The 24243-nt window shown below is 42.4% G+C and overlaps 1 non-coding gene across 1 annotated transcript; it reads left to right on the top strand.

Moving 5' to 3' along the window:
* Positions 1 to 785: 785 nt before the first annotated feature.
* On the top strand, positions 786 to 913 carry LOC132381315 (U6atac minor spliceosomal RNA). The gene has a single exon (XR_009508004.1). It is a non-coding gene; the product is annotated as a U6atac minor spliceosomal RNA (small nuclear RNA).
* Positions 914 to 24243: the final 23330 nt, after the last annotated feature.

Genomic DNA, 24243 nt, shown 5'->3' with positions numbered 1-24243 from the left:
CAGAATTTAGGGGACAAGACAGAGAGAAAGATCTGTCTCCATGGTTACTCAAGGCTTTTCTCCTTACTATTGATGCAAACACTTGTTAGACTCAGATCATGGAATGGGGGTCTGGTGTTCTATAAATACCATCTTCACTACAGCGATAAATAGTGATCTCAATTACTGGGCAGAGGCTATAAATAACTATTCACAAATGGCCATAAAATCTCTCTGCTACAGACTTTGTACTGTCTGTGTGTGCTTTATCACAATGAGGCACAGAGATTTCCAGAAGTCTCATAACTGCAGCTGAAATAGATGGAATGATCAAACAGATCCTATAGTTTAAATGTAGTAGTGTCTTCTTAGTGCGAAACAGAACTTATTGTTATTTTTACTTATTCATTTGTGGGATGTGGGTGTCACCAGCTAAGCCAGCATTTATTGCCCATCCCTAGTTGCCCTTGAGGAGGTGGTGATGAGCTGCCTTCTTGAACCACTGCAGTCCCTGAGGTGTAGGTGCACCCACAGTGCTGTTAGAAAGGGAATTCTATGATTTTAATACAACGACAATGAGGGAACGGAGATATGTTTCAAACTCAGGATGGTTTCCCGGGTATCTGCTGGTCTCATCCTTCTAGATGGTGGTGGTTGTGGGTCTGGAAGGTGCTGCCTTAGGAACTCTGGTGTCTTGTTGCAGTGCATCTTGTAGATAGTACTCACTGTTGTAAGGTTACTGAAGATAGTTCAAAGTCTTATAAGTTATTTTTCAACTAGGACAGTGTTAAATTTTCCTCTGATAAGTGTTGTATGAAAGGAGAGAAGGTTAGCACTCCCCTTGATAAGGATGGAAGGGGCCCTAGTGGCCTTACGACACACAAATGGTTAAGGCATTGCCATCTACTTAGTGGCATTGAATTTAAAAAAAAATTCCTCTGATTGATAAAATTAAAATTCAGAATTGTTGATGAAGATAATAATTTTGTGTAGATTATAATGTATTGAGTGAATCTGGTGGAAAGTCAGGTTTTCAGTCCAATTTTTTAAGACTGGGAAAGATATTAGTGTTTTAGATTTATTATTGTCACATGTATCAAGATACATTGAGAAGCTTTAGCTTGTGTTCCATGCAAGTAGATCATCCAATATAGGAGTACGTTGAGGCACAAAAAAAAACAGAATGCCGAATATAGTGTTACAGAATGTACAATACAGGAGGAAAGTAAAGTGCAAGGCCACAACGAGGTAGAATGGGAGATCTGTTCATCTTCTCATGACTGATCCATTCAAGAGTCTGGTAACAGAAGGATAGAAACTGTCCCTGAGCCTGATGGTACGAGTTCTCAAGATTTTGTATCTTCTACCCGATGGGAGAGGAGAGAAGAGAGAACTTCCAGAGTGGGAGGGGTTCTGTGGTTACGTTCGATGTTTTCCCAAGGCAGTAGGAAGTATAGATGGAGTCAGTAGAAAGGAGGCTAGTTTGCATTATAGTCTGGGCTGAGTTCATAACTGTGCAAACTCTTCTGGTCTTGGGCAGATCAGTTGCCATACCAAGTAGAGACGAATCTGGATTAGACGCTTTCCATGGTGCAAATCTAGAAAATTGCAAGGGTCATCGAGGAGATGCTAAATTTCCTTAGCCTCATGAGCGGAGGTGTTGGTGAGCCTTTCTGGCCAGTGCCATACAGAAGAATGAGTCTTTGTTCACCTTGGGATTTCACTTTCTAAATTCTTCTCCTCCCGTTCCTCGGTTTGGATGCAATCTAAATGCTACTCCTTTGATAAACCACTTGCAAGCTGTCCTAACAATTCCCGACGGTGTCAAATTTATTTAACTTCTGTTGAGTGGATATATAAAAAACTAAAGGGTTCTTTTATCTATGTGGATGAAAACTAACAACCATGGATGTATATTTATCAACCAGCTTATGAATCATCAACCTCAATACAAAGACCACATTTGTTCCCGGCATGACATATCATGGGCAAAAATTTGGTTATAGTTTCAAAGTTCAAAGTAAATTTATTCTCAAAGTACGTATACTGTATGTCACCATATATAACACCGGGATTCATTTTCTTGTGGGCATTCACAATAGAACAAAGAAATATAATAGAATCAATTAAAAAAACTATGCACACTTCTCCTAGTCCATCTGTGAAACAGTTTAAATTCTTCTTCCCTCTAATGCCTCTCCTTTTCAAGGTGGGTGGGGTCTTGTCGGAGTCTGTGATCTACAGCTGCACTCAAACTGCAGTTCTTCACTGTGCTGGGTACCCACTCTGGGAGCTTGCCCAGCGGCAGTTTTTGATATCTCCAGGAGCAGCCTGGAAGATGTGCACTTTCGGGGTGCGGCCTTGCGTGGCCCTGTGGACCTGATTCCTCTCTGGCGTCACCAGCTGAAATGTCACAGGAGAATGGAACATCGGGTCAGCTGGTCGACAGTCCGAGGCCTCAGCACTCAAGTGTTCTCTCTGTCTCTTTTTTTACTTTTGATGGTGAAAGAGAGTTTGCGGTTGATTCTCAAGCCCAGGATTTCAAGATGAAAGCAAAGACGGTAAAATTGACACAGAGCTGGTGGTCTCCCTTCTCACTGTGGCAGGAGTGATAACGCTCTCTCCCTTGTTTGTGAGAGAGAGCATGTGGATGTTGAACACTTGGGTGAATAGTGGTTTTTGAGGGACTCTAGATCATGGTCTCATTGAAGGCTTCGTTACTGCTTGCATGAGGGGCGATGCGGATGCTAATGCTTTTTGCTGGAATAAGTGGAGGAGGGAGAGGAGGAGGGTTGATGCTTTGCTGCTGCTTGTGTGTGGGAGGGGGACGGGGCTTTGAAGTTCTAGCATTTTCCCTGTCACTCACCCTTTGGGGTTTTTCTTCTGTTTCTTGGATTCTGTGGAGAGTGAGAATTGCAGGCTGTATATTGTATACATTCTCAGATATTAATTGGAACCATTGAACAAAGACGGACAAACAACTAATGTGCAAAAGAAGACAAACTGTGGTGCAAATATTTAAAAAATAAATAGTTAAGTAAATAAATAATACTGCAAACATGAGTTGCAGGGTCCTTGAACGTGAATCCATTGGTTGTGGAATCAGTTCTGTGTTGAAGTGAGAGAACACAGATTGGGCTCCATATACCAATGGAGAGATACTGGGGTTCATGAGTTAAATATCAGAAGCTTCCAGTTGCTTTCTAGGTTGTGCTTAACTTAATGATTATGTTGTTTGGCTTACTGAAATGAGTAGAGCAGGGCAAGACCCATTCCACATTGATAGATATTCCCCTCCAAGTCTCATTAGTGAATCAGGTTGCTGCTCAGTTGTCAACAGAGACCTGGAGGACATTGAACGTAGAGCATAAAACAATGCAGGAGAAACTGGCCCTTCGACCCACCCACATACATGGTCCTCGCGCTCCAGCTGCCAATTCTGGAGATCTTCTTGGTTGATAGTAAGTATTTCAGTGAAGGAGCTTCCTTTCAGCTTTCACTTCTCCACTTTATACGGCTCTCCAAAAGAGGCCCAAGACTGGCTGGCCTGGTTTTGATGCTGCTGATGTTTCTGTAGCGATAATTATTTTTACAGGATAGGGCTGCCCAACCCTCCTTAGTCGCCTTTTACGACATGCGTGGCAGGGGGCAGTGATTCTATTCTTTTGAAGGCCCAGAAACTGCACGGGTACCTTCGACCCACTACGTTGTGCCAAACTAATTATGTTAGTGATTTCCTTACATGCATGTACCTATTTAATGATTCTGCCTCTACCACCATTCCATTGCATTCCAGGCACCCCCCATAGTTTGTGTAAAAAAACCCACCCCCCACAGTTCCTTTGAAATTACCTCCACTCACCTCAAATGCATACCCTCTGGGATTGGATATTTCAACCCTTGGGAAAAGATATTGTCTGTCTACTCTGTCTATGCATCTCATAGCCTTCTATCAGATCTGCCCTCAGCCTCCACTGAAAACAAACCAGATTTGTGCAACTTCTCGCTATTGCACATAGCCTCTAATCCAGGTAACATCTTGGGAAGTTCCTCCAAAGTCTCAACATTCTTCCTATAATGGGGCACGCAGAGTAATGGACTGATGTCATCCAACAGATGGATGATTTGTACCCATCATCAATGGGATGATATCACAAAGGCACTTGTCATCAAAGGCAGACTTGAAGTGGCGTTTATCAAGGATTCAATCATCAGGCACAAAGCTCTGAGATGTTGCTAATCACAACTTTCTCAGAAGCTGTCAAATGATGCAGTGACGTTTGAATTACTACAAGTAAATCTTCATTTACCTCAGCACTCAGGAATCCGTACAGCCCTCTTCTTTCTGAAAATGCAATCCAATTATCTTCTTTCCCTTGCCCTCTCCCAAGTAACTTCCATTTAAATCAAAAACAATTTTCTTTTGCACTTTACTATGCACTTTGCTCCTACCATTGTTTCTAGGCAGGCAGCTACTTAGACTACACCTCTTCCCACCTTATCTCTCATAAGTGTGCAATTCCTTTCTCCCAGTTCCTCCATCTCTGCTGCATCCGCTCTCAAGAGGGGGCTTTCTGTTCCAAGACATCTGAAATGTCCTCCTTTATCAGGAAACTTGGCTTCCCTTCTGCTATGGTTGTTGGAACTCCATCTCGCACCTTCTCTGTTTCCATTACTTCTGCTCCTACTCTGCCTCCTCCCCGACAGAACACCTTTCTTGCATTTCCTCCATTTCTTCTACTTCTGCCCTCACCCAACCTCCTCCTGCTCCTTACCCTTCACCCAATGAACTTCTGCAACCAGCTAAGCATCCTTCATGGACAGTGAAGCACATTGCAAACCCCAACATTATTGTTAATAAACACAATACAGTCTACAGATGCTGGAAATCCACAGCAACACATACAAAATGCAGAGGAACTCAGCTGGTCAGACAGCATCTATGGAAATGAAAAAGCAATCCCCATTTTGGGCCGAAAAGGAGGAGCTCCAAAGGGACGTGATAAACAAGTGAAGAGAAGAGGTAAGAGGCAAGAGTGGGGAATAGAAGACGAGGGGAGGGGAGAGAAAAAGTTACTGGATAGACAAAATTGATGGTCATGCCATCAGATTGGAGACTACCTCAGCAGAATATGAGGTGTCACTCCTGTGCTCTAAGAATGACCTCATCGTGATTAAATTGATGAGCTCAGCATGGGTGCATGAAGCAGCACCAATGCAGTCATCAATGTAATGCAGGAAGAGTTGGGGAGTGTTACCAGGGAAGGCTTGGAACATGGACTGTTCTATGTAGCCAGCAAAAAGGCTGGCATAGCTGGGGTCCACATGGGTGTCCACGGCTACCTGTTGAGTTTGGAGAAAGTGGGAGGAGCCGAAGGAGAAATTGTTGAAGGAGAGGACCAGTTCCACCAGACGTACAAGGATGGTGGAGGAGGAATTGGTGAAAATGAGGCAGTCAGGGCCAAGGAGTTGAAAGTTATTGAGGAGATTGAGGGCACGAGAAGTGATGCTGATGTTGGGAAGGGACTGAACCAAGGGGGATAGAAAGGAATTGAGATATGAGGACACAAGTTCAGTGGAGCAGGAGTAAACAGAGATGATAGGCCTACCCAAACAATTCAGTTTGTGGATCTTGGGTAGGAGGTAATACAAGTGAGCTATGAGTTTAGTGGCAGTGGATGGGGGTTCTCTAGAATTGATTAGTTGAATTGACAGTAGAATTGACAGTTTTTTGATGGGCTGGAACGGAGTCCTATTCGAGGGATAGGTATGATGAGGAGGTGCCTGAGAGTTGTTGCCTGGCCTCAGCAAGGTAGAGGTCAGTGCGGCAGACTACAAGCGACCCTCTTTGCCTGCGTGTTTGACGGTGAGGTTGGGATTGGTGCGGAGAGAATGGCGGACAGTGTGTACACAGGGGTTAAAGCTGGAAGAGGACGGAGGACTGCTGGTCAAGAAGGTTGGTGTCTCGTCAGCAATTCGGGATGAAAAGATGCAGACCAGGCAGAGAATCAGGGCAGGGTGTCCAAGAAGAGAAGGAGGGTTGAAAATGGGAGGGGGGTCATCATCATGGGATGGGGAATTTTTGCTGAAGAAGTGAGCTTGATGACGGAGTTGATGAGATAAGAACTCAGCGCTGTGGCGGGATGCCTGCGAAGGGGGACGAAGGTAAGTCCCTTGCTGAGGTCAGATTGTTCCATCTCAGAGAGGGGGAGATCAGAGGGAATGGGGAAGAAATGAGAGGAATTAGAGCTGGGATCAGAGGTGGGAGGAGAGTTGGTGGTGTCAGAGGAAGGGGGAGGGTTCGTGTGTTCAGGGAACGAGAAAGACAGTCAGGCTCAAGAGTTGACGAGGGAGCCCTGGGCTTGGAGAGTGGTGGTGGGGCAAGGGGAGCCCAGTGGCCTAGCAGCAGCGAGGAAGATCTCGGCCTGGGGGGGCTGGCAGACCCTGGGTCCCCTCTTTCTTCCCTTTCTCCCATAGTCCACTCTCCTTTCCGATTGGATTCCTTCTTCTGCAGCCCTTTACCCTTCCCACACACCTGCCTTTGCCTTTCATCTTCTAGCCATCCTTCTTACCCCTCCCCCACCTTCTTACTCTGGTGCCTTCCTCTTGCCCCTCCAGTCCTGAAGAAGGGTCCAGGCCCCAAATGTCGATTGTTTATTCATTTCCATAGATGTTGCCTGACCTGCTGAGTCCCTGCAGCGTTTTGTGTGTGTTGCTCTTATAATCGTTAGTGCCTGGGTAGCTTTTTGCTGTCTGCTTCTGGGAGCCCAAACACATGGTTATAATTTACAAGCACCCGTGCCGCATTAGTAAATATCGGCAGGAGGCCGGTGTGATGCGTTTCTTGTTCCCTTTTCTCCTCCTCGCCATTGGAAGCAAAAAGGTTTAATCTGGCCAACCCATCATTTTCATAGAGGCTCTGCAGATTGTTCACACGCATTAATAAAATGTCAACTCCCTGGGTGTTCTGATATAATGTTTCTGAATATTCAGAATCCTGTTATTTCTCTGGATCCCCAGTTTCCATTTATTACTGGAAAGAAGAATGAGCTCACATCGAAAATTAGGTGCTAATTTATTCCAAAACAACTTCAGGCGTGAAACCCTCCCGGTTCACTTCATTGGTGTCAAAATATAGCACATGGGCTGAGTGTTTCCTTGGATGCATCACCTACTTCAAAGTGCCCCCAAACCATTTACCACATCATCACCAACCTCCTGTTCCCCAAAATCATTTCTCTACAGGCATTTCCATGGTATGATTACGGGATTTGGAACCATTCAACATGATGGATCAGCAGAGAAACCAAGCCCATCTGAAGTTTGAGATGGAGTATCTTCAGTCTCGGTTTCCTATTTAATACGAGCTCAAGGAGTTGAACGGCTACAGCCATTTTTAACAATAGACTGTCACTGGACACACTTCGTCTACATTAGACCTTGAGGCGAAGGCGCATGGAGGTAATGCTTGTAATAATCAGTCTGTCAATCTTTCTGGCTGCCCTGTGGTCTCATGAGTGTGAAGATTCATCATTAAGACATTGTTATTTAAACTGTGGAAGCATGAAAAGAGCGAGCATTTTTTCTGTCATTTTCTTTGAACATACAGCACTTGATTACCAGTTTTAAACATATTGAACTTGGGGGACAAAGGTTGTTTCGATAATTAATCCTTATCCAGTTGTATAGCAAGGGGAAATTGTTTTCTTTCTGGAATAACGAGGGGGGCTGATATGTTGAAGGACCAACAGCTGGAGATTGGGAGTAGGATAGTGAGAAATGGGGGATGAAATAACCTCTCCCCCTCCAGAGTAGGAACCATGCTGGTGACATAGGCCACCAATGTCAATCCTTCAATGTGGTGGAGAAACTCAATGAGTCAGGCAGCATCTCTGGGTGTCATAGAGTCATAGAAGAGAACAGCACAGAAACAGTACCTTTGTCCCATCTAGTCCATGCCAAACAATTTAAACTGCCTATTCCCATCAACCAGCACTGGGACAATTGCCCTCGATACCCCTGCCATCCATGTCCCTATCAAAACTTGTCTTAAACATTGAAATCGAGCTTGCATGCACCATTTGCACAGACATCTCTTTCCATACTCTCGCGACCCTCTGAGTGATGGAGTTTCCCCTCCTGTAAAGTATTCACCTTTCACCCTTGACCCATGACCTTTAATTGCAGTCTCACCCAGCCACAGTGGAAAAAGCCTGCTTGCATTTGCCCTATCTATACCTTTTGTATATCAAATCTGCCCTTAATTTTTTACGTTTCAAGGAAAAAAGTCCTAACATCTTCAATCTTTCCTTATAACTCTGGTCCTTCAGTCCTGACAGCACCTTTGTAAATAGTCGATGTTTGATAAATTGATGATCCCAAAGGAAATTACAGTGTCACAGTAGCATTACAAATGCACAGATATAAATATTAGAAGTAGAAAGTATTAAGGATGATGCTGAGGATGTTCTATGAGGCTGTGGTGGCCAGTGCTATCATGTTTGCTGTTGTGTGCTGGGGCAGCAGGCTGAGGGTAGCAGACACCAACAGAATCAACAAACTCATTCGTAAGACCAGTGATGTTGTGGGGGTGGAACTGGACTCTCTGATGGTGGTGTCCGAAAAGAGGATGCTGTCCAAGTTGCATGCCATCTTGGACAATGACTCCCATCCACTCCATAATGTGCTGGTTAGGCACAGGAGTACATTCAGCCAGAGACTCATTCCACCTAGATGTAACACTGAGCATCATAGGAAGTCATTCCTACCTGTGGCCATCAAACTTTACAACTCCTCCTTCAGAGTATCAGACACCCTGTGCCGATAGGCTGGTCCTGGACTTATTTCCACTTGGCATGATTAACTTATTATTTAATTATTTATGGTTTTATATTACTTCACTATTCTTGGTTGGTGTGGCTGTAACGAAACCCAAATTCCCTCAGGATCAATAAAGTATGTCTGTCTGTCTGTCTGTAAAAAAATAAGCTACCTTAAACTAGTTAACATGTCATCACTTCCCTGGCTATACATTGACTCATTATAGAGCCTAATGGCCAAAGGTAAAAATGATCTCATATAGCACTCTTCGGAGCAACACAGTTGTCTTAGTCGATTACTGAAAGTGCTCCTCTGTTCAGCCAAGGTGGCCTGCAGAAGGTGAGAAACATTGTCCAGAATTGCCAGGATTTTCTATAGAGTTCTCCCACAGCCTCCAGCGTGTCCAGTTTGACTCCTACAGCAGAGCCAGCCTTTCAGTTTATTGAGCCTGTTGGCATCAGCCATTTGGGGTTGAAGCACTGCATCAGGACTGAGAGTGGAGATATGAGATAGCTGGTATAAAAAGGAGAAGGGGTGAGAAAGGATTCTGAAGCGGACTGTGGACACATGCAGGCTATACCAGGTAGGGGAGGAGAGCGGAGGTGGATTTGGAAGCCTGAGGTGGAAGTGGATTTAGAAGACTTTTAAACATCTGTCTTGAGAAAATTCTTATTTTTTTCAATAATGCCTCAGGGCATTTTTCTACATTGAAGACGCTATATGATTACATTGTACTTGTGAAACTAACCTTCGTCAAATGAACCGAATGTATTCTTCCAGGATTTCTCACAAAAGAAGCTATAAACTACCACACTGAAATTACTGTGTTCAAGAGTTCACTGAATTCAGAATAATGTTTACCAAAAGAATAAATGTTGTTGAGTTTTTATTATAGTTTTATGCAACATTGTTACTCAAACAGAGATTGTGAAATTTCTCAGTGAAGGCTGATTTTCATGCTCTGGGTAAACAACTTTTCTTACATGCTTCATTATTTTTGATGTTTCATTTATGAATCCCAGCCAAAGTAAAGAACCTCCAACAGTGTAGCCTTCCCTCAGTAATCGCCTGGGAGCGTCAACCTAGATTATGTTCTCGGGTCTCCAGAACGAGGCTGAAATCCATGACCTTCTGAGCTGGAAACAATAATTAATGTGGATGAGAAATTCACCCTTGACTGTTCAACTCTCTGCCTAAGTTGACAGAGATTCTTCAAAACTTCTGTTTCCTATTCCAATTAAGATTATGAAAAAACTTGATAGGACATTAGAGATAAAGCCCTTCCATTTATGGAGAATTCTAAAGGTAGTAAAAATGAGGCAAGCACAAAGACATTCAACAGGGAATTCAGGGGAAATTTCCTTTACCCAGAGACTTCAAATATTCAAAGCTTTAAAGCACATTTATTATCAAAGAATGTATAATTATACACCTTGAAATTTGTCTGCTTGAAGGCAGCCACAAAGCAAGAAACCCAAATAACACAATTAAAAAAAAAAGACCAAAAACCACTGAGCAGAGAAAGAGAGGGGGGAAAACAGTTTGGTATAATACGGATTTTGCTACAAGTTGGGAGCAGTTGAGGCAAATTGTAGAGGGGAAATCTTGCTAAATAAGTATGGGATAGTGAATTGAAAGGTTACATTGATAGGATTAGATGGGGAGGAGGCTTATTTGTGACCTGGATATGTATGGTGTAACAGCTTGCTTTAGTGATGTGCACTATGACCTCATTACCAATAACTCACTCTTTTATGGACATGTGTATTTACAAATTCACCCAAGGCTCTGCTTCAAATTTTTTCCAGAGACACCAAAAAATTGGGAATGGGTATCTGCACTCACGAGATCTGTTCAGATTGTGGGTCAGGCTGTAAAATACAAAATGACAAGCTGAAATTTACATACAAGTTGTCACTGCCAGTGTCCTAAGTTCAAGACTTTTGTCATTCACCTACATATATGTATACAGCTAAACGAGACAGCGTTCCTCCAGACCTAGCTGCACAACACAGTACACGTAGTTCACACACACAACGCATAAACTTAACAAATAATAAGGTATATATACCATAGGAGTTAAAAAAAATAAACAGTATAATGCTGCTGATGCTTCATACCTGATGAGACCTGGATGGTAGCAGGGAGTTCAGTAGTCTTAGAGCCTGGGGGAAGAAGTCATTTCTCATCCTAACAGCTCTTATCCTATGGCTATGGTAACTCTTGCCTGATGGGTCAAAGAGATTGCTGGATGGCTGAAGGGATCATTGGCAATGCGAAAGGCCCTGCATTCTAATCATAGAATCATAGAACATTGCAGCACAAAAACAGGCCTTTTGGCCCTTCTTGGCTGTGCCGAACCATTTTCCTGCCTAGTCACACTGACCTGCACCTGGGCCATATCCCTCCAAACCCCTCTCATCCATATACCTGTCCAAGTTTTTCTTAAATGTCAAAAGTAAGCCCTCATTCACCACTTCATCTGGCAGCTCATTCCACACTCCCACTACTCTCTGCATGAAGAAGCCCCCCCCCCCAATTTTCCCTTTAAACTTTCCCCCCTTCACCCTTAACCCATGACCTCTGGTTTTCTTCTCCCCTGGCCTCAGTGGAAAAAGCCTGCTTGCATTCACTCTATCTATACCCATCATAATTTTATATACCTCTATCAAATCACCCCTCATTCTTCTATGCTCCAGGGAATGAAGTCCTAACCTATTCAACCTTTCTCTGTAACTCAGTTTCTCAAGTCCCGGCAACATCCTTGTAAACCTTCTTTGCACTCTTTCAACCTTATTAATATCCTTCCTGTAATTAGGTGACCAAAACTGTACACAATACTCCAAAGTCGGTCTCACCAATGTCTTATACAACCTCACCATTACATTCCAACTCTTATACAGTACTCAATACTTTGATTTATAAAGGCCAATGTACTAAAAGCTCTCTTTACAACCCTATCTACTTGTGACGCCACTTTTAGAGAATTATGTATCTGTACTCCCAGATCCCTCTGTTCTTCTGCACTCCTCAGTGTCCTACCATTTACCTTGTATGTTCTACCTTGGTTTGACCTTCCAAAGTGCAATACCTCACACTTGTTCGCATTAAACTCCATCTGCCATTTTTCAGCCCATTCCTCCAACTGTCCACTGCACCTCCAATCTTTGTATCATCAGCAAATTTACTGATCTAATTTGCCACATTATCATCCAGATCATTGATATAGATGACAAATAACAATGGACCCAGCACTGATCCCTGTGGCACACCACTAGTCACAGCTCTCCTCTCAGAGAAGCAATCCTCCACTACCACTCTCTGGCTTCTTCCATTGAGCCAATGTCTAATCCAATTTACTACCTCTCCATGTATACCTAGTGAATAAATCTTCCTAATTAACCTCCCATGCAGGACCTTGTCAAAGGCCTTACTAAAGTCCATGTAGACAACATCCACTGCCATCCCCTCATCTATTTTCCTGGTAACTTCCTCAAAAAACTCTAATATATTAGTTAAACATGACCTACCATGCACAAAGCCATGCTGACTTTTTCTAATAAGTCCCTGTCTATCCAAATACTTGTAGATCCTATTTCTAAGTATTCCTTCCAATAATTTACCTACTACCGTTGTCAAACTTAACAGCCTATAATTTCCCGGCTTACTTTTTGAGCCTTTTTTAAACAACGGAACTACATGAGCTATCCTCCAATCCTCCGGCACCTGACCGGTGGATATTGACGTTTTAAATATTTCTGCCAGGGCCCCCGCAATTTCAACACTAGTCGCCTTCAAGGTCTGAGGGAATACCCTGTCAGGTCCTGGGGATTTATCTATTCTATTTATTTATCTATCTATTTAATCGTTCCTGATAACTACCTCTACTGAATTCCTTGCTACTACCCAGGTCTCATCAGGTATGAAGAGAGACCCCGATGATCCTCTCAGCAGACTGTGCAATCCTTCACAGGGAATTGTGGCCAGATGCCTCGTAATTCCTGTACTAGACAGCAGTGTCAGGATACACTTGAAGGTAGTTGATTAAAATGTGGTGATGGGGACAGGGGGGAAGGAAGTTTCAGTCACCTCAATCTCCTCAGGAAGTGGAGATGTTGTTGTGCTTTCTTGACCAAAGAAGTGGTGTTGAGGGACCAGGCGAGATGGTCCGTTATGTGCACTCCCAGATGCTCCTAAGTCTCTCCACAGTGGAGCCATGTATCTCAATGAGGAGAGGTCAGCCTGCATCTTCCTAAAATCCACAATCATCTCTTTGGTCTTGTGCAGGTTGAGACTCAAGACACTGTGCTTGCACCATTCTACTTCCATTCTTCCATTCAGCCATTCTTCTTCCTCTCTGTTCACCGTCTCATCATCATTGTTGATGAGGCCAACCACTGTTGCGTCATCAGCGAGCTTGTTGATTCGGTTTGAACTGGATCTACCGATGCAATCATGTGTCAGCAGCACGAAGAGCTGCAGGCTGAGCACGCAGCCCTGTGGAGCACTGGTGCTAAGCGTGGTGGAGCTAGAGATATCTCTGCCAACACAAATTGACTGTGGCTTTTCTCTTAAGGAATCTAGAATCCAGTTACAGTTACATTAGTCATGTCTTAGACCAGGGGCCATGGACCTATCCCTCACAAATAACAAGGACCTAATATATATCATGTATTCTAGCTGGTTCATTTCTCTACCTTCCCATGTTCAGCTCATCTCTTCATGTCAGCAAGCAAGGGCAGGAGGGGCCAAGAATGAAGAATCCACAAACGTTTGTAATAATAAAAGGGTTATGGTTCAGTACAGGGAAGGATAACACCAAAACTTCTTAAGTTGGTGCTTAATGGAATTTACCAGAGCTCGGTGGAACTTTTAGCTTCATTTGTGTCAGGTAAAAGTATTTTATTCAACAGGGTGGTGCCAATTTTCATTCCTGCTATCTTATCACCAATTTTTCTGTTAATCAAATGCCAATGGCATAAATGAAGAAACAATATAACAAGAGGATTAGGGTCAAGTGTTTGAAATCATACCGACTGTAAAATATTGAGCCTCTCTCTCCAAAAAAACATTACCCAGAGGAAATCCAGACAGGAGCAAATTCAAGAGGGAAACCTGTCAATTCCTCAGCTTCAACAGTAAACCCCAAAAATATTTTAAATAAAATTTTGAAATATATTGTCACAACATAAGTGTGGTAGGCATCATGCAGATATCCCTGCCTGGGGCTACTGTTGAACTGCACAGCACTGTAGGCCATTTGGCCCATACAACACTTGCTCCCAGTATTTTTTGTATAGCTTGTCTTCTTTTGCTCAATGGTTGTTTGTAAAGATTGTCTCTGTATAGTTTTTTTGTGAAATTTTATTGTATTTTTTCTCTGTAAATGCGTGCAAGAAAATGAATGACAAGATAGGATGTGGGTAACATACATATACTTTGATAAGAAATTTACTTTGAACTTTGAAATTTAAAATCTGGTGTAGAACTTTCCAGTTAGTTGCAATCTCCTTTTTTCTGCCTCTGCAATTTTTTACCTTCAGCGATCAATCCATTCCCCTTATATAAACTACCATATCAGTTTCAATCACACTATCAGACAATGTTTTTCAAATCCAAAGCTTAAAAGAAGTTTCCTTTGTGAAATTCTGGTTGTTTATCAATCACCTTAAGTACATGCTTTCTGATTACTGGGAAACTGACACTGGCCCATTGGCCTTTTTTCTTTCCATAAATCCTTTGATGATTTTCAACACCTTTCTCAACACCCCTCTCATACCTTTCCCTTTACCCAGTTGATCCATGTATGGCACGGGATTGAAAACTCGTCATGCCGGAGAGAAATGCTGACTTTGACTATAAATGTGACCATTGCCTTGATCCTACCTACTGCATTTTACAGCAAAGCAAACAAAAAATGCTGGAGGAACTCAGCAGGTCAAGCAGTATGTGTGGAAAAGAATAAACAGTCATTGTTTCCACTCAAGACATTTCCCGTTGGACCTCTAAACTAATATCTTTGTAAAGCAGAAAGAAGATCACTGATGTTCCTTTCGGTCAGGGTGGGAGTTGCAGATCTTAACCTTCTCCATGGAATGTTGTTGCCAGGGGAGGGAGGAGTGCAATGCTACAGAGCGAAAGGATTACCACATGCAAAGGGCAATTGGCTTTGGAAGCCTATCATCTCAATCTTTGGGAAAAAGACTTATTTCAGTGCATGGTACCAGTTACTTATTATGCTTGTTTAATGTGTGCACCCCAGGAAGCTGTCATTATGTTTTTGTCATGCATCAATCCACAAATATCGCTCATGAAGATTCAGAGCTATGTTGTTGATTGGTAATTAGGGATATTCCCTGCAGCCATGGATTTATGACTGCAGTAATATAGAAGAAATATAATGAAGCCCAGGGGATTGCAGGAATTTTAATAGGGCACGCAATAGCACTTTGAAGTCTGACTTTGGATGCCTGAGTACATCTGGTGGGGGCCCAGCAGGACGTCCAACAGACAGTTCTGGAATGATTGCTGCTTGATGCATGCTGCATATTCAAAGAAGAGGTCAACTCAAAGGAAGACCATTCCGCCCATTGCATTCTATCCCAGTTCAATGAAAGAACATCCGATAAAGCCTACTTCCATCCCGCTCTGTCCCCATGGTCCTGTAGTGTACGTGTGCAGAGTCGAATGACAATAAACTGAACTTTCTGTGGGTAAATGAGCAAAGGTCAGGATTGGTGATCCCTGATACAGAAGGTAGAGGCAGTGAGATAATGATCGAGAGGATGTAGGTCATTAATTCCCAAGTCAGTAGGAACAGGTTTCCACTAATAAAGAAGTACTCTCCTTGGCAGGTTTAAAGGTTGATAAATTCCCCAGGAGTGACGGGTTTTAATCCCAAGCTGCTGTGGAAGACAAGGAAAGTGCTGGGACTCTAGTTGAGATTATTAAGTCTTTGCTGGGCACAGGGCAGGTACCAGATGACTGGACGACAGCAACCACTGCCTCACCCCCCCCTGTTTTAAGAAAGCAAAAGGGGAAGATGGGGACTAATTAGAGACAGCCATCATGGGGAAATCCTGTCTGACCAACTTGACTGAATTCTGTCAGAAATGTAATTCTAACTGGATTCAGAGCTGGCTTGGCACAAGGAAACAGAGTCTGATGGTACAGGGTTGTCTTTGTGATTGGATGACTATGTATGGTGGTTTAATGGATGTGTGCCAAGGTCATTGTTGTTTGGGGTGTATGTGAAGGACTTAATGTGGATGTGGGAGGCTGGTCAGTAATTTGTAAATGACAAGAAGATTAGCAGAATTTTTGACAGTAATGTTAGACAGCATGGTGGTAATTTAAACATTTAATGTTAACAGCATTTAACTAAACTGAATACTAGTGGACTCCTGGTTTGGTGTGTGATATTCTATCATTGTCCTCTTACTTTTTGCCCTGTGCACAATCTGTTCTCTTTCTGCACATTGGGTGTTTGATTTTTATCTTTAACAGGTTTCATGGTGTCTCTTTGTTTTGTGGCTGCCTGCGTGAGGACGAAACTCAGAGTTGTACTCTGTATACAAACTTTGACAGTAAATGTGCTATGTATCTTTGATTTTAGAAGGTATTAGGATAAGTACATGGATAGAGGAACTTTAGATGATATGTGCCAAATGGAATGAGGATAGGCGTGCATCTTGGTTTGCATTGATATGTTGGACAGAGTCAATCTACACGCAGTGGCCCCTTTATTGGGTCCACCTGTCCAGCTGCTCATCGATGCAGATATCTAATCAGTCAAACATATGGCTACAATTCATTGCATAAAAACATGCAGATATGGCCAAGAATTTCACGTGTTGCTCATACTAAACATCAGGATGGGGAAGAAATGTGATCTAAGTGAGTTTGATTGTTGGTGCCAGATGGGGTGGTTTGAGTATCTCAGAAACTGCTGATCTCCTGGCATTTTCACATACAACAGTGTCTAGGGTTTACAGAGAATGGTGCCAAAAGCAAAAAAAAAAAGCATCCAGTGAGTGGCAGTACTGTGGGCAAAAATGCCTTGTTAATGAGAGAGGTCAGCAGAGGACGGCCAGACTGGTTCAAGCTGACGGGAAGGCGACAGTAACTCAGATAACCACATTACAACAATGGTGTGCAGAAGAGCTTTTCTAAACATGCATCATGTTGGACCTTGAAGTGGATGGGCTACAGCAGCAGAAGGCCATGAACGTATACTTAGTGGCTACTTTATTAGGTACAGGAGGTATCTCATAAAGTGGCCACCGATTGTAGTTTTAGTGAAGAAAAATTGCACTTTACAATTATTTTGTGAGGTTGAAACTAGCAAAGGAAATGGAGGAAAGTCATGGATTGGTATAAGCATAGTTTTTCAAAAGACATTTCAGGTTATCATGTTAAAGATTATTCCATGAAATAAGGGCTCATGTGGTCTGTGGTTGAAAGGAACAAAAAAACGTTCAGAGATTAGCATTCTGTTAAAGATCAGCACCAGCACTTTATTTGCTCTGGCTCTTTGTTAATGGATATATCCAATCCTTATGTCATGAAATAATCTTTACTGTGATAACCCAAAACATCTTTTGCAAGCTTTTCTATCCAAAATAATCTCCAGAGAAGATGCAAATAGTTTACAAAGTCTAAATGACTGAAAGAGACGAAGCAGATGGAGTATCCTTTATGTAAAATTGAGATTATTGTTTACACGAGGATACATAATAAATAACCAAAATACAGCTATGCCTGGGTTAAGAATGTCCAAATTATGCACACCCCACGCACAAACAAGCTTCCTGAGTATCAAATTCAAAAGCCTGACATGTGTATTTACTGTATTTGTTTGTAGGGTTGTTTCGCCGAGCCTGGAGGTTAGGTCGCAAACATTTCATCGCCAGTCGAGGTGACATCATCAGTGGGGTGTTGGTGTTTACATTGGTCTGATGCGTTGTTCGGATTGGTTAGCTGTTGAGCTCACTGCTAGCATCTGCCGGGTCCAGGCCAACTGGATAGCTGAGTGATCTCCACTGCTCAATATCCCTGGTTATCCGTCGCTGTGAGCGTTGGTTCCTCAGGTGCCTGTGGCTCACCTCCCAGCCTCGATCCCACACGTATATATGCTTTTTCCTTACAAGCAGGAGAACTCTCTTTCTCTACTTTTAGTAATTACTCTTTCTAATCAGTCTTATAAGTCAGCGAGGGTTAGTTAGTTGTGGGCATGCTTTATTGATACTGGAGGCAGGCTGTCCCCTGCGCATCCTTGGACTGTGTTCATCATTGGTGCAAATGATGCATTTCACTATATGTTTTGACGTACAAATAATCTTTAATCTTTTTGTGATTCTGATGCCATTCATTACAAAACTGTGGAGGCATGGTTGCAATATTGAGCAATTTTTTTTGTGCGTATTTTCAGACTTAAGGGCAAAATCAGCAGTCTGTAAAAGCAGAGTCCGCTCATTACCTCTGCACAGCCTGTATATTTCGTAGAGTGAGAAACTAATAAAAGTTAAAGTGTACAAGGATCTAGGCGAGCCACTTTGTGATATTCAGAAAGCAGCAGGCACCGAAATGATTAGGAAGGTAAGAAAAATGTCCAGTCAAAAAGTGGTTGGCGTTTAAAAGTATGCAAACCATAGGAATCATACTGAAATTGGAACAGTGTGCGGTTTAGATCATTGCAGCTACAACATTTCCACATAGTGAGGACACTGTAAGAATATTGTGATTGTGTTATTATAACCACAGTCTAATGTTGGGTATACAGAAGATCAAAATGGCTATTGATTGACAGCTGAATTTTGAATGGTGTTTCACTACCTGGCAACAAATTTGGATGAAAATTAATCAGGGTGGTTTCAGACTACACGTTGCTTGTCAATGCTTTCCTTTGGGACTGTGACCTGTGGTTCTGGGCTCATTAACCAGGGCAGCCATCTTCCCTGCCCCTATCCTCATGTGTAGGCTCAACTCATTTTCCATCTGGGTGCATTGTGGCCTTCTGGACTTTATACTTAACTCCACATGGCTCACTTTCTCTGCTTGTGTCTGAGCATCGGTTCTACTGCTGGTCATCCATTTGCTCACCTCCTCTGCAATGATGAGACCCCGTCATAAATTGGGGGTGGCGGCTTCATCGAGCATTTCCGCATCATCCGCCACAAGCAGGACTTTCCGTGGCCAAATATTTTATTTCCAATTCCCATTCTGATGTGTCAGTCTATGGTCTCCTCTTGTGCCAAGATGAGGCCACCCTCAGGGTGGAGGAGCAACACCTTATATTCTGTCTGGGTGGCCTCTAACCTGATAGCACAAATATCAATTTTTCCTAGTGGTTAAAAAAAATCCCTCCTCCTTCCCTGTTTCTCTATTCCCCACCCTCACCTCTTCTCACCTGTATTTCACTTCCCCCGGGTCCCCTCCTCCTTCCCTTTCACCTGTGAACCACTCTCCTCTCCCATTAGATTCCTTTTTCTCCAGCCCTTGACCTTTCCCACTCACCTGGCTTCACCTATTACTATCCTCCTTCCACTCCTCTCACGTTGTTATTCTGGCATCTTCCCTCTTCTTTCTCAGTCCTGAAGAAGACTCTCGACCCGACGAATCCATTCATTTCCATAGCAGCTGCCTGGCCTGCTGAGCTCCTCTCACATTATGTGTGTGCTTCATTTATGACATTGCTCAGTTTTTTTCTCTGTAAATTGGACGATTTCTACAGCACCATGTTTTACAACTTTACAATCATTTGTTTCTATTTTCTTTTTCTAACTGATCTTGTTTCATAACTTTAAGTATTTTTATTCATACTTTCTCTTTCCAACCGTCTTTGCTCAACTATCGATCAGAAGATTTCGCTTACAACTTAATTCCTCGGCAAATCTGACCTTAGACTATCAGAGGGATTTCCTTTGTCCTATCCACACCTCAACAACTCCTCTTACTCAAAGCTGACTTAGATCCTCCCTTTCCCAATTCTAATGAAGAATTTCCTCTGATGCTGAGTGCTTCCATCGTTTTCTGCTTTTTTTTTTGAACTTTGGATTTTCAGCCACTGCATTTTCGCACTTTTATTTGCCAATCAGTGGAATTCTGGGGTGGGGGCTCCTGTCAGCGCCTGGCGCTGATGATTGATGATACACCTGGATATTGCATTTCCATTCTTAGGAAAATTGATCGCAATTGTAGTGGAATTATATTCTAAGTGGGATAGGGAACATATTGGTGTGTCACTATAGCATAGCAGTTATTGCGATGATACTATGGCTCAGGGTGTCAGAGTTCAGAGTTAAATTCCAGCATCCTTTCTAAGCAAGTTTGGACATTCCTTCCTGCTTCCTCCAGTTTCCTTCCACAGTCCAAAAACATAATTGTTAGTTGCTCATTGTAAATTTGCCCCATGATTAGGTTACGGTTATATTGTTGGGTTGCTGGGTGGTGCAACTTGAAGGGCTGTTCCACACTGTATCGCTAAATAAAAATAAATAAATATTAACAGTAGATCCCAGGACAGGGCTGCGTTCACAACTCTCTGCAAGTTCTTGCAATCTTTGGCAGGGCATTTGCCATAACAAGCTTTGATGCATTCAGATAAGATGGTTTCTATAGTGTTAAAATTAGTAAGAGTCATTGGGGACATGCAGAATTTCCTTAGGCATCTGAGTAAGCAGAGGCAATGGTGTGCTTTCTGATACATTTTCTTGTGAACCCAGTGAATTTAACAGAGGTGGGAAATAGAATTGCAGTTGATCAGCACGCAAAAGAATAAAAAATGCTTTCTCTCCTCGTGTGTGGTTTGGCTGCTAGATTTTGAGCGTTATTTTGTTTGCAATGCTTGGTCAATACATTGGTCTTATTGTGACAATGTTGTTTTTCCACCTGCATCACTGTGTGGCTAGAAAGAGAAATTTGCAATTTACAGATCAACACCTTCAGTAAATGAAAGATTGAAGCAAAATAAAATTTCTTCCCTGCTCCCCCACCCCCCAACCATCAAAGACCTGCGGTCCTGGAGAACAGAACTGTACCTCGATAGGCAACCCACAACCCGTCACAGCAATGGTTTCTGAAACGTTCGTACCAGCCACTTGTTTTTGACATAGTCAACTGTCCCAGCGTGCTTCACAGGCGTTTTAATCAAATATATTTCACATCTAGCTGCAAAATAAGTGATCATGATCAAAGATTCAAGATTAGCTTTATTTGTCACATGTATGTTGAAACATTGGAACGTGCAATGAAATGTAAAATATGCATCAACAACTAACACAATTTGAGGATATGCCAGGGAGCAGCCTGTAAGAATCACCATTCTTTCAGAGCCAACGTATCATGCCCACAACTTGGTAACTCGCATATCTTTTTTTAGAATGCAGAACAAAACAGGAGCACCCAGAGGAAACCCACGAGGTCACGGGTAGAATGTATGCCTCCAGACAATGGTGGGAATTGAACGTGAGCCGCTGGTGCTGTGAAGTGTTACACTAGCCGCCAAGCTACGCATTTTAAATTAAGGAGGTTTAGTGAGGAATTTCACGTCTAAGGACAGGGTTGCAGATGCTGGAAATCTAGAGCAATGCTCACAAAATGCTGGAGGAACTCAGCAGGTCAGGCAGTATCTATGGAAATGAACAAACAGCTGGCATTTTGGGCCAAATTCTGAAGAAGGGTCTTGGCCTGAAACGTCAACTATTTATTTATTTGCATAGATGCTGCCTGACCTGCTGAGTTCCTCCAGCATTTTGTGTGTGTTCCTCTGATTGGATGCATCTGTGCTGGTTTCATCATATGACCTCCTCTCTAAGTATGTTGGGTGACCGAAATCAAAGTGACATGACTCTAATTAACTTATCGTATTATTTCTAACTGATGGTCAAGTTGTGTATTTTTTTAACCCTGTCTTCAATATTGCTAAAAGTAGTAAAGCAAAATGGTTCAAGGAAATGAAAAATTGATGTATTTTTGAATGTCTTTATCAGATCTCTTTAGAATTTTCTCGTATCGATGCCCTTGGGGTTAACCCATAGCTCTTGAACACACCAGGAAATGGAGAGAATGAAAAACGTAAAAGAATCAGTCACATTGTCCTCATCTTGTTGAATTGTCCAAAAAGACAAAAACATTTTAACCATAGATAGCTCAAATCGTTTCTGGCCAATGAAGTGCTTGAAGAAGTACTTGCTGTTATAACATACACAAAGTGGCACCTACTGTTTTTACACAGCCAACTCCCACAAACAATAACGTAAAAACGGCTGGAGATTTTTGAATGAGATTGGTGAGGGTTTAAAGTTTGGCATAACACCAAGGAAAATTCCTTCAGCCTTCTTTGAAAATATACCATGGGTTTTTTTTACATCCATCGGGTAGAAAATTGTATCTCACCGATCTTTCAAATGGCAAATTACTCAGTCTTTTATTTCAAAAATTGAACCTGGCATTTGATTTTATGAGATATCAACATGGACACAAGAGCTTGGTGTGGTTTTATCTACTGTTCTGATCTAATTCATTCCTGAGGGTTCAATTTTTGATTCTAAAACAAAAGACTCATAATGTTCATATCAGAACCACACCTTGGAACTCTGCAAACATCACCTGCTCAGCATCTAAAATCTTCACTATTTGCTAAGAAGGGTCGTTAGCTCACTGAAAAATAGAATGAGCTTAAGAGGCTGAATGGCCTTCTCCTCCTTGCCAATGTTAAGGTTCCGTCCAGGTCAAAAACAATGAATAATCCCAATATGACAATATTATTTCTGTTTGGTGATGTGGTGCTCACCAAGCTTGGCAATTAGCTTGCAGTCAATGTGACATCCTCAGTGTGCAGTTGTTGGTGTTCCTCTCTGGGAGTGCTCATGTTTATATAGGACCCCGTTCGCTCACCTCCATCTTGATTGGCTACCCTTTGATTGACCTTTGAATTCTATTGGCTTTGGCTCTTGGGGGTTTGCAGATAGCGTCGATTTTGACATGTTTGTTTATGGAATTATCAGAAGAAAACCACACTTCTACAAATCCTCATGCCTGCTTCATATTTGCCTGTGCCAGAACCTCCGCAGTGTCCCAGTTAATGTGGTATCCTTCTTGGTCTTCATGTACCGAGACAAGCTTTTATCATTTCCAAACTTGGTTTGCTTGACTGCTGGATGCCATTAAACCAAATCTATGTTTGAGAAGGAATGAAACAATCAGAGACTAATGCAACCCAGCTGGGGAAATGAATGGGCTTTCTGAACTAGGCAATTATTTAACTTGCTGGAGAAAGAACAGTTAAATGGGGGTTTGTGGTGCTTCGGTATGTTGATTACCTTGTCTGATAGTGATTAAACTAACAAATAAGGGCAGAGCACAAAGTCCCACTAAGACCTGATGAGCTTTCATCTCCATCCATCACTTCTGAGCAACGTGACCCTAAATAGCTGTCCAGGTTCTAAGCTTGTGTTACGTGAAGCAGATGTAATGCATGGAAACCTTTGCATCCATTGGATCAGTCCAGCACCCTCTGCCAAATATATATGAAATGTACACATACAGACATACACGTGCATTGACATACTAACTTTAAAACTCACAAATACACACGCACGCACACGCACACACACACACACACATACACACACACACACACACACACACACACACACACACACACAAATACACACACACACACACAATATTGTTGATTATAGTAAAAGCTCACAGACAAAGAATATAGAATTGTTATATCTTTCCTGATTTGAATTGTTATTTTATTTCTAATTATTAGATCTCGCTGCTTACCTGCGGTTTCGCAGCTGTTGTTGACTACACAATATCGCATTGTTAAGCCTTGGTCATCAGCGCGGCCATGTTACATCGTTTGTATTCATGTAGTAGTTAGAAGCACTTGTGAGAAGTTGAAGGGATTTCAATCAATATTTGAACCTGCCTTTCGCTAGAACACTGAGAAGTACAGTCTGTTTATACTGGCTCCTAGTGTACTGCAACACATTGGTGAATAATTAAACCACCTTCAACTACAGCTACACCAGGACTGGAGTTATCTACCTGTCTAGCTTAAGAAAACTGGGGAAAACTCTTGAGTGAGAGCAAAATAAGAATATAATCACAAAGAACGTGACTGAAACCTCACTTGCTCTAGCTGGAACCTGAGAGCCTTCCACTGCTGATTCCCTTTGCTCATGTGGTCACCTTTTGAGATCGTAACATTAGATCACTGCTCTTTTGGTAATGCTATTCTATTGGCAAGAGGTGAACAGCAGCATCTCCTTGAAATGAATGGTGCATCAGTGCAATTCCACATGAATAGTTTGACAAAGGCCAAATGATGCTGTCCCGAAGGGTCAAGTGGCAAATGAAGCTGGGCAGTGTCTACTTTCATTGCTATAATCAGTAGTGTTCTTCATCAGGGACTGATTTAACAGTCCAGCA

This window comes from Hypanus sabinus, chromosome 25, assembly GCF_030144855.1.
Source record: "Hypanus sabinus isolate sHypSab1 chromosome 25, sHypSab1.hap1, whole genome shotgun sequence".
Lineage (NCBI taxonomy): Eukaryota > Metazoa > Chordata > Chondrichthyes > Myliobatiformes > Dasyatidae > Hypanus > Hypanus sabinus.
The sequence above is the reverse complement of the archived record's forward strand: the minus strand, read 5'-3'. Positions and strand labels throughout refer to the sequence as shown.